The sequence below is a fragment of the Olea europaea genome, chromosome 10, assembly GCF_002742605.1.
Source record: "Olea europaea var. sylvestris chromosome 10, O_europaea_v1, whole genome shotgun sequence".
Classification (NCBI taxonomy): Eukaryota; Viridiplantae; Streptophyta; class Magnoliopsida; order Lamiales; family Oleaceae; genus Olea; species Olea europaea.
Window position 1 is genome coordinate 8,937,683 of NC_036246.1, and position 9,642 is coordinate 8,947,324.

The 9,642-nt window shown below is 34.3% G+C and overlaps 1 pseudogene; it reads left to right on the forward strand.

The window, feature by feature from the left end:
• The first annotated feature begins 6,194 nt into the window (after positions 1 to 6,194).
• The window catches only part of LOC111400261, a 9,225-nt pseudogene continuing 5,777 nt past the window's right edge, over positions 6,195 to 9,642 (forward strand).

A 9,642-nucleotide genomic window follows, 5' to 3' on the forward strand; every position in this document is an offset into this window, starting at 1 on the left:
GTTTATTTCGATTTGATGATTTTGTGTATCGTATATGCAAAAGTGTATACTTGTTATTCTCCAAGAAAATTGGATTGTTTTTGTGTCTTTTCTTATTGTTTTCTAATTGGGATAAAGTTAGTACTGTTGGAAGAGCTAAACAATGTGAGGTGCAAAGAAATGTATCAAAAGAGCAATTGCCAGTTCTTGGTATTTCAAAGTGGTCGATATGGGGGGAAATGTATCACTTTTTTTAGTGTCCGTCACATTTGTGTCACTTTTAGATTTTTGTCACTTATTTGAATTTTTGCCACTTTTTTAGTGTTGGTCACATTTGTGTCACTTTTTTTTGAATTTTTGTCACTTTTTTTAATGTTTGCTACATTTTTTAGTCGCCTTCTTGAAAATTTTATCACTTTTCTTAGTGACAAACATAACTTCTAATAAAAATAAGATTGTATGTCATTTTTTAACATGAAAGTGACACTAAACTTTTAAAGGTGACATTGTGTCTCTCCTTTTTTTTTTTTTTTTTTTTTTTAATTTGTCACTTTTTTAAAATTTTTGTCATTTTTTGAATTTTTGTCACCTTTTTTTTTCAATGATTTCTATCACTTTTTTAGTGACAAACATCACTTTTTAATAAAAATATATCATTTTTAATAAGAAAGTGACACATAACAACTGATTTCTATGCCCCCACGTTTTTTGAATATGTGCAACTCTTTTTAATCAGTTTCTCTTTTTTAAATTTGTCACACTTTTTTTCAATCGTCTTTTTGAAATATCTATCAGATTTTTTAGTGACAAATATCATTTTTTTTTAGTAACACTTTTTTATTAAAAAATTACATACAATGTTACTTTTTCTAAAAAAGGTGACACAGTGTCACCTTAAGGAAAAAAAAAAGTGACACAACTTTTATAAAAAAGTGACATTGTGTCACTTTTTAATTTTACACAGTATTTTTTACTTTCAAAAAACTTTTTATATGATTTTTTAAAATACATTTAATTTTAAAGGTATTTTTGTAAGTTGACATTTTTCTTTTAACTAGCAGGCCTTTGGTTTATGGCCCCTTTTTTGGATTTTAAAACAATTGGCAAAGGCTTGCTGGCTGTTGCTGAGGTGGTCTGAATAATTTTTTTTTTTTTTTTTTTTTTTTTTTTTTTTTTTTTTTTTTTTTTTTTTTTTTTTTTTTTTTTAAGGTGTCTTTTTTTTTCTTTTTTTTTTTTTTTTTTTTTTTTTTAAATTAGTCACTTTTTAAAAATTTCTGTCACTTTTTGGAATGTCACTTTTTTAAAGTTGTCATTTTTTTTTGAATTTTTGTCACTTTTTTTTTCAATCGTCTTCTTGGAATTTTTATAACTTTTTTTTTAGCAACAAAGTAACAAACGTCACTTTTTAATAAAAGTGAGATTGTATGTCATTTTTTAATATAAATGTGATATCGTGTCACTTTTTTTTGACATTTTTATAAATAAAAAAAAAGTGACATTATATCACTTTTTAATTTCAGACAATATTTTTTACTTTCAAAATTTTTTCATATGATTTTTCAAAACACCCATAATTTTAAGCGTAATTTTGTAAGTTGTCCTTAAATTATTATATCTCACAGATAGGGTTGAGCAAAACTCACGAACCGAATCGATCGAATCGAACCCGACGGTTCTTCTCAAGTTAAATATCCTAATGGGTGTCTGAATCGAGAGCTGACGAGTATGGTACGATTCTCAATTTTAGACCAAGAACCGAAGAACCAAATCTTTCTATTTTTTTATATTGAATAAATCAAATTATTTTAATATTTCAAACAAATTAATTAATTAATTAACTAATTAGGTGATTGATTAATTGAGTCAGTATTTAGTATTGGAGGGCGCATTCTTAATCCATTTAGGAGTTCTTTAATTCCTAAAACAGTTGAGGCCTTGATTTGTACACAAAACTGGCTAATAGAAGAATCTAGACTTTTGAGAGTTTCCCAAGATAGAGTTTACAATGAAGAAACAGAGTTCTATGAGAGTATTGAGACAGGTAATATAATATATGTTTTATTTTTCTTATTAAATCTTATTAGTTGAACAATTTTTAGTTTATTTATGTTTGATAATTGTGTTTTTTTAATTTTTTTCTATAGAGTTTCTTCGTATGGCAAGTCAAGCAATTGATGATTAAATCAGTAAGTATTAATAATACTTAAAAATATTTTATCTCGATGACTTCTAACTCAAGATTTTTTTTATTTTTATTTATTATGTAGACTTGAAGGCTGAAGCAAATAATTATTGATGTTGATCGCCAATATTTTAGTATTAGTATCTACTTTTTAGTATTTGTATATATTGGTTAATTAATCTTATTGGATAAGTTGTTATTTATATATATTTTTGAATTGGACTTCGTTAATTTGTAAAAGTTATGATTAAATATGTTATTAGTTGTATTTATGTAGTGTTGTTGTAAATGTTAAAAAATGTAATTACGGTATGGAACCGAACGAACCAAACGGAACCAAACGGTTCCATAATTATATTTGGACCCGACGATTCCACTTACTAAATACTCAAAATTTTCAGTTCGATTTGATTCTCTTTAGAACTGTATCGAACCGGACCATGCCTAACTCTACCCATAGCCCAAACCCAACACCACGTGGTTCCAACTTTAATTAGCCAAGCCCTAACTCCACAATAACCTACAACCATATATCACACCCAAGCCAAAATACCTACATATTCATCAGGCCCAATTACCCAGCCTCATTATTACTTAACCCAACTCAACCTAGCCCATTACCCGGCCTAAAATCACAACCAGCATCACATCCAAGGCCTAATCTCTCAACAACTCGGCCCATACCCAACTTTACTCTGCATCCAGATTTTGGTCCTCGACGTCTGGCGAACTAGCCAACAGCTATTCCCGTTGACGCCCCTCCCCCATGTCGACGACACCACTCTCCAGCATCGCCGACGCCACAGGCATCACCACCCAACCTTCCGTTGTGCGCTCAAGATTCTCCACGGCCATTGCCTCCGTTAATTTCTCCACCATTATGCCGCTCACTATCTTCGACTCCTCCCTCTTGACTTGCCCGTCGTGCTCTCTTCCTCTCCTAGTTCAAGAGCTCTCCGTCCCAGGCCTCTACTCGCTACATTTTCTTCACTCCATCATAGCCTGTCGCTTCCCTCGTTGAAAGTCCCTGCCAATCTCAAGTCTTTTGCCACCATATCAAGTACAGCCAGCACACTTCCCTCCACCTACCGTTACTTCTTTACCATCACCGCCTTTCATTTATCCCTACTCAAGATCGAAGTCACACCGTTGATCTTGCCTTCACATACACACAAACACCACTACCGCACCTTAACCACACAATTGGCTCACCTAATTCCAATCGCCCAGCACTTATTTCCACATAGGAACCAACCACCGTTGTTTTATCATTTAAATTCGGACTCACTTCGAACCAGCTAGCAGTTGTCAGGCTCTACCATCAATTCTCTAAGACTTTTATCTGGTTTTTCTGTCTGGTATCAACATACTAATGCATATGGAGCTTTGCTTTTCACTGCCTTGAGTAATATCTACTCATACCTTGGGGCTTTTCTTATCTATCATTGGTTTAGAATACTGTTTCATTTTAAAATTGCATGGATTGAATTTTTGTGCTGTTGTTATTCTAATAATATACCTAAAGTCACATGACTGAATCCTTTGATTTCGTCAAAGCCCATTTTACCCCACTTATTTTATGTGATTAGGTTTTGAGTAGTATTTAATCCGTGCATTGTTATTTTACATAGATCAGTAGTATTAGCTTGCTATATTTGAACTTACTTAATCCTGAAATTTATTAAAAAAAAGTGAGATTTTATTAAAAAAATGCCCAAGGTGTTTATTTCCAATTCTTGCACTTATTGCTCATTCATTTCACCATTGCACGTCATTTAGTTGTTATTACATAGCATGCAACTGCGTAGTAGTCGTCTTGTCGTCTCTATTTCCAGTACATTGACCATGGACTCATCCTAATTTGATGCATTCACTAGACAATTAGCTCAACTTGCCACTAGTCAACAACACTTAAGTCAATTAGTAGCTGTCCAAACCGAGATGGCTCCTACTCATGAAAAGAGCTAAGATATAGTTGCTAGTCTGAACAATTTTAAGCAAATCCCTCATTCAACTGATGTTAATAATACTGAAATTCCCATAATAGACAATTTCGTTGTCGACAAGGTAATCAAAAATATTTTCAACATGATTGTAAGGATATGAATCAGGTTCGTGAGTGAGAACGAGGCCATGATCGTCATGGTACTCATTCTCTTCTTCATCATAATGAGCGTTCCTTTAGAGACATTAAATTAGATACTCCTACGTTTGATGGTTGTTAAGATCATGAATTTTTTACCCAATGGAATACCCTTACATAAGGGAATCGGCTTGTAACTGAGTACATTGCTCAATTTGAGGAATTTCAAATGAAATGTCATGTCGTTGAGGTGATGCCTTAATTTGAGTAGGTCTAGACAAGGCCTCAGTGAAAATCTAAAGCGCAAGCTCTTCCTTTGGGATATCACTACTCTTGATCATGTTTACTCGTTAGCTCGGGATTACGAGTTACTTATTAGTACTCCATGTGAAAAGCATGGTCAGCATCATTCACCCATTTCATTAGCGCCACCTCGTCATAAGTCTATTATAGAGCCTTCCCCATTTAATGTTTCTCCCATTTGGAAAAATAAGTGTAAATGTCATTATATCCCAAGACCTTCTTCGTATCGAAGGTATAGTGACATTCACCCTTTTGCCTCATCAACGCTACCTCCTCGTGTTATGTCCATTCTAGGATGCACATCTAATGCTCATCCTCCGTTGGAAAATAAAGGTCAAGATTTTGAAATTCTAATGACTCATTCTCATTTGCAGTGCTTCAACTATAAGGACTTTTGGTCACATTTCTCCTAAATGTCCTAGTTGAACGCTAATCATTGAGGAACGAAATGATGTAATGGATGATCGGTTAGAAGATCAAGTCTATAAACCTAAACTTGAAGAATTTGATGACTTGAATGATATTGAAGACACATATGTAGTATCCAAACTTTTCTTATGAATCTAGAGGTTGTACCCCTTACTCTCGATACTTCTCAATCAAATGTTGTATGTCGTGCCCTTTATCCAACCCAGTGATCCTGATTTGCGTAATCATGCCATTTTCAAGGAAAACATTGGGAATTGGAATTTGATCCTCCCAACAATTCAAATTGCATATAACAATTTTGTGAATCGATTTATAGATATGAGTTCCATCTAAGTTATTCATAATTATAAGTCTAGGAAGCATTTAGATCTTATTCCAATGTCCCCACATGCAAGTTTGTCTATGTTAGTCAAGGTATTTGTACATCATCTTCATGACTTGCATATTGAGATCAATAAACAACTTAAATCAAGTAATGCATCATATAAACTTTGAGCTGATTTGCAATAGCTATATGTTGCATTTAATATTGGGGATTATGTTATATTACAAGCCTATAGTGCTGGTCTTATTGAAGTTTTAAAGCATGCTGGTTCAAATACATGTGTAATTGATCTTTTATTACATTTTGGCCACCATTCTATTTTAACTGTTAAAGACTTCCTTGCTTATAAAAGCTATTTTAATCCCTCTGATGATCATTTTCTATCTCCACATGAGAATTCCTACACTGAATCTTTTGCTATGTTAACTCCAATACCACTTGTCACAACACACAAAGATAAGATTGATGTTATTTTAGATGATGAGGTTGTGTTGACCAATGATAAAGAGATTCAGTACTTTCTTGTTCGTTAGGTGGATCGACTTGATTCTGATGGTACATGGATCCCCAGAAAGAGATTTCAACAACGGGATCCAGATTTATCGGAACTTTATAAGAGTCAGCAAGATCTTCCTTTGCCTAGTTCATCTTGTTCAAATCATATGCTTGGGGATAATTTGCAAATGGTGTTGTCATCATTTGTTGAGTTTCGATATTTGGTTCGTCAGAAAGATCATCCCCCGTGGAATTCAACCACTCAACAGAGTCGAGTTTTTCTTCCACCCCATGAGAGTTAATGAGGACATCATCCATTTTATTTATTTTTCTAGTTGGACTTTATATATGTTTTTGATTGTTATTATATAATTGGGATTGTATAAAGGGTTTCGTCCATGCCTATTCTCGTTAGGGTTTTGTTTTTCTATAAAATTGGAATAGTTGATGATTATGATGAATTGAGATTGGTTTTGGCATCTCCTACCTCTCCCTTCTCATTTTTTCCTGAATTTCTACTTCTTCTCCAATTTCTCTCCCCATTCTCTCCGGTTTCTTCCCCATTTCTTGCTGCCTTCTTTTTTATCCTACATCAAGATTTGTTTTATGTGACACGTTCTAACAGTCTAGCATGCATGCAGCGAAGTACGAGAATTTGAATTTGAATTCCGAACTACTGATGTTCAAGAAGTAGATATTGCAGATGTAGGAAGCATAATCTTTGGTGAAACTGTTCTTCTTTTGAGATTAGGGAAATTATTGTCTCTTGGATCCATCCAAACTTTTACCCAGAAGGGGGCAGCGAAAATTTATTTGTGCGGTAAAATTAGTTCATTGCTGAAAGATGAAAATGACTGGGGACTGTAAGTGTTATGTCCTAGATCCAATCGATTTAGGTTGTAAACGCTTTTAATATACTTAATGCATTTGATTTTGGCGAGATCTATTATTTATTTAAATTAATTTTGTGATAAATAATATTAAATAATAGAATCCGAAGATCCAATTTTTGGGTAATCTGTTAATCACAAGGAGTTGTGATTGTGAGTTACAAATTACATATAATTGGATCTTGAATAAACCATGGTCGTAAGTAATAACGAGATACGGATATCGTTAATACAGTTAGACCATCACGTGTGACATTTCTTACTTGTGAAGTAAGTAGCTGATCTCACAAGCTAAAGTGTGGTGACACTTAAATGAACACGTGGATGTTTTGTTATAGAACAAAGCATTAGAGACCCGCTAAGAGATTCCAGATGGATAACTATCTGAGTGTCAGTGGATAATCTTTAACGTTCGGTAGTGGAATTGGTCCTTTGACTTGAGGTCGTCATGGTACCTTATATGAGGACAGTCATACTTTGGCGGTGTTGGATGTTGTTCTGAAAGGGGCCGCTAATACGATATCGTTAGGGTACGTCAAGAATCGTATGAAGGTTGTGATTAATCAATAAAGGATTCGTCACTCTTAGATAGTAGGAGATTATGATCTGCGTTTCATTCAATTAAGTCGATGATGAAATCCTTGGCCAAGCTATACTCATAAGTCGAAAAGGAGTTTTCGATTTATATTGACTTAATAGTGGAGTGAAAGATATGATCAATGATCGAAATTGACCCAATTCTATATCTCGTAATTGATCGGATCGTATTGACTAAGGGATAATAGTTTCACGGTAAACGAACGAATTTGATTTTGTCATACCACGTGACATTTCCCGTCACATGTATTGCCCTGACACATTGTTAGATGTCAATCAGGGACGGCGAGTGTGAATTGACGATAAATTAAAAGGGTGTATTAATTTATCAGTTTTGATTAGATTAAAATAATATTTCACGACGTTAGGCATCGTGGTCGGGAACCTAATGTGTCGCACACAAAAAAGAATTGGAAGATTGCAAATTGTCAATTGATTAATTTAACAATCGTTGGATAAATTAATTAATTGAATTTGTTATTTATATTCCCGAATTAATTAATTGGATTAATTAATTCACGGACCGGGTTTAATTAATTGGATTAATTAAATATTGGACCGGACCTGGCCGGGTCCGTTTGGGTTTATATATATACATAGCTAGGGTTTGGGATCCAAAAGTGTTTTCATTATTCTTGTTGGCACAAGAGAGAAACCCTAGCAGTTGCAGTCTATTCTCTGTGTGGATTTCATTGGAGGCTGGACAATTGGACAGTTGTGGGAGGCAGATTCAAGCTGTTGGAAAGGAATAACGCGAAGGAGTTTGCAAATTATAAGAAAAGGTATATTTCTTATCACAGTTTTTATCTAAATACAAAGCTGAATCCTGAATGGGAATTGAAATTTGTTAAATTTCGCTGTGCATGTTTAAGTAAATTCCAAATAGGGACAAATGTTAAATCTCACTGTGCAAGATGAATTTTCAGAGGACATTGTACAAGACCGGCCATTGCAAAAGCTTTTGAAGGAGAAGTTATATTACTGGCTTCTCCAAAAGGTTTGCTGAAGGTGGGAGAGGCCCTAATATATTAAATAAGGGTAGTCAAGGTGTTCTGCATTTTGCAGTGACTCGTATGACTGGACTATACAACCCATAATAGTTGTAGGTGTTGGCGTCGATTTTCAGGATACAAATGGATGGACTGCACTTCATTCGGCAGCATATTATGGCAGGCATTAATTTAATGATGTTTTACGTCTTGCTCCCATAACTCATTTCTTCTCTTTTGACACGTGCTTATTTTACATCAATATATTGTGTTCTTTTTGTGTGTGCTTGCAATAAGGAGATGCCTGTTGGGAATCTACTTATACATGTACAGCGGAATTTAAAATAATTTTCGATTCCCACCAAGAATCGCCTTTGTGTTTAGATAGAAATTGTGATAAGATTGTACCTTTTCCAGATCTGCAAACTTCTTTGCTTTTCTTTCAGTTCCATCAACCTTGATTTGCCACCACAGCTGTCCAATTGTCCAGCCTCTAACGGTGATCCACACAGAGAATAAGATTGCAGCTTCTAGGGTGTTCTCTTGTGCCAGCAAGAATAATGAAAATCATATGGATCTCAAACTCTAGTCATGTATTTATATAAACTCAAACGGGTTCGGTCCGGTCCAATATTTAATTAATCCAATTAATTAAACTCGGTCCGTGAATTAATTAATCCAATTAATTAATTCGGGAATATAAATAACAAATCCAATTAATTAATTTATCCAACGATTGTTAAATTAACCAATTGGCAATTTGCAATCTTCCAATTCTTTTTTGTGTGCGACCCATTAGGTTCCCGACCACGATGCCTAACGACATAAAATATTATTTTGATCTAATCAAAATTGATAAATTAAAACACCCTTTTAATTTATCGTCAATTCACACTCGCCGTCCCTGATTGACATCTAGCAATGTGTCAGGGCAATACATGTGACGGGAAATGTCACGTGGTATGACAAAATCAAATTCGTTCGTTTATCGTGAAACTATAATCCCTTCGTCAATATGATCCGATCAATTACGAGATATGGAATTGTGTCAATCTCGATCATCGATCATATCTTTCACTCCACAATTAAGTCAATATAAATCGAAAACTCCTTTTCGACTTATTAGTATACCTTGGCCAAGGATTTCATCATTGACTTAATTGAATGAAACGCAGATTATAATCTCCTACTATCTAAGAGTGACAAATTCTTTATTGATCAATCACAACCTTCATACGATTCTTGACGTACCCGAACGATGTCGTATTAGCGGCCCTTTTCAGAGCAACATCCAACACCGCCAAAGTGTGATTGTCCTCATATAAGGTACCATGACGACCTCAAGTCAAAGGACCAATTCCACTACCGAA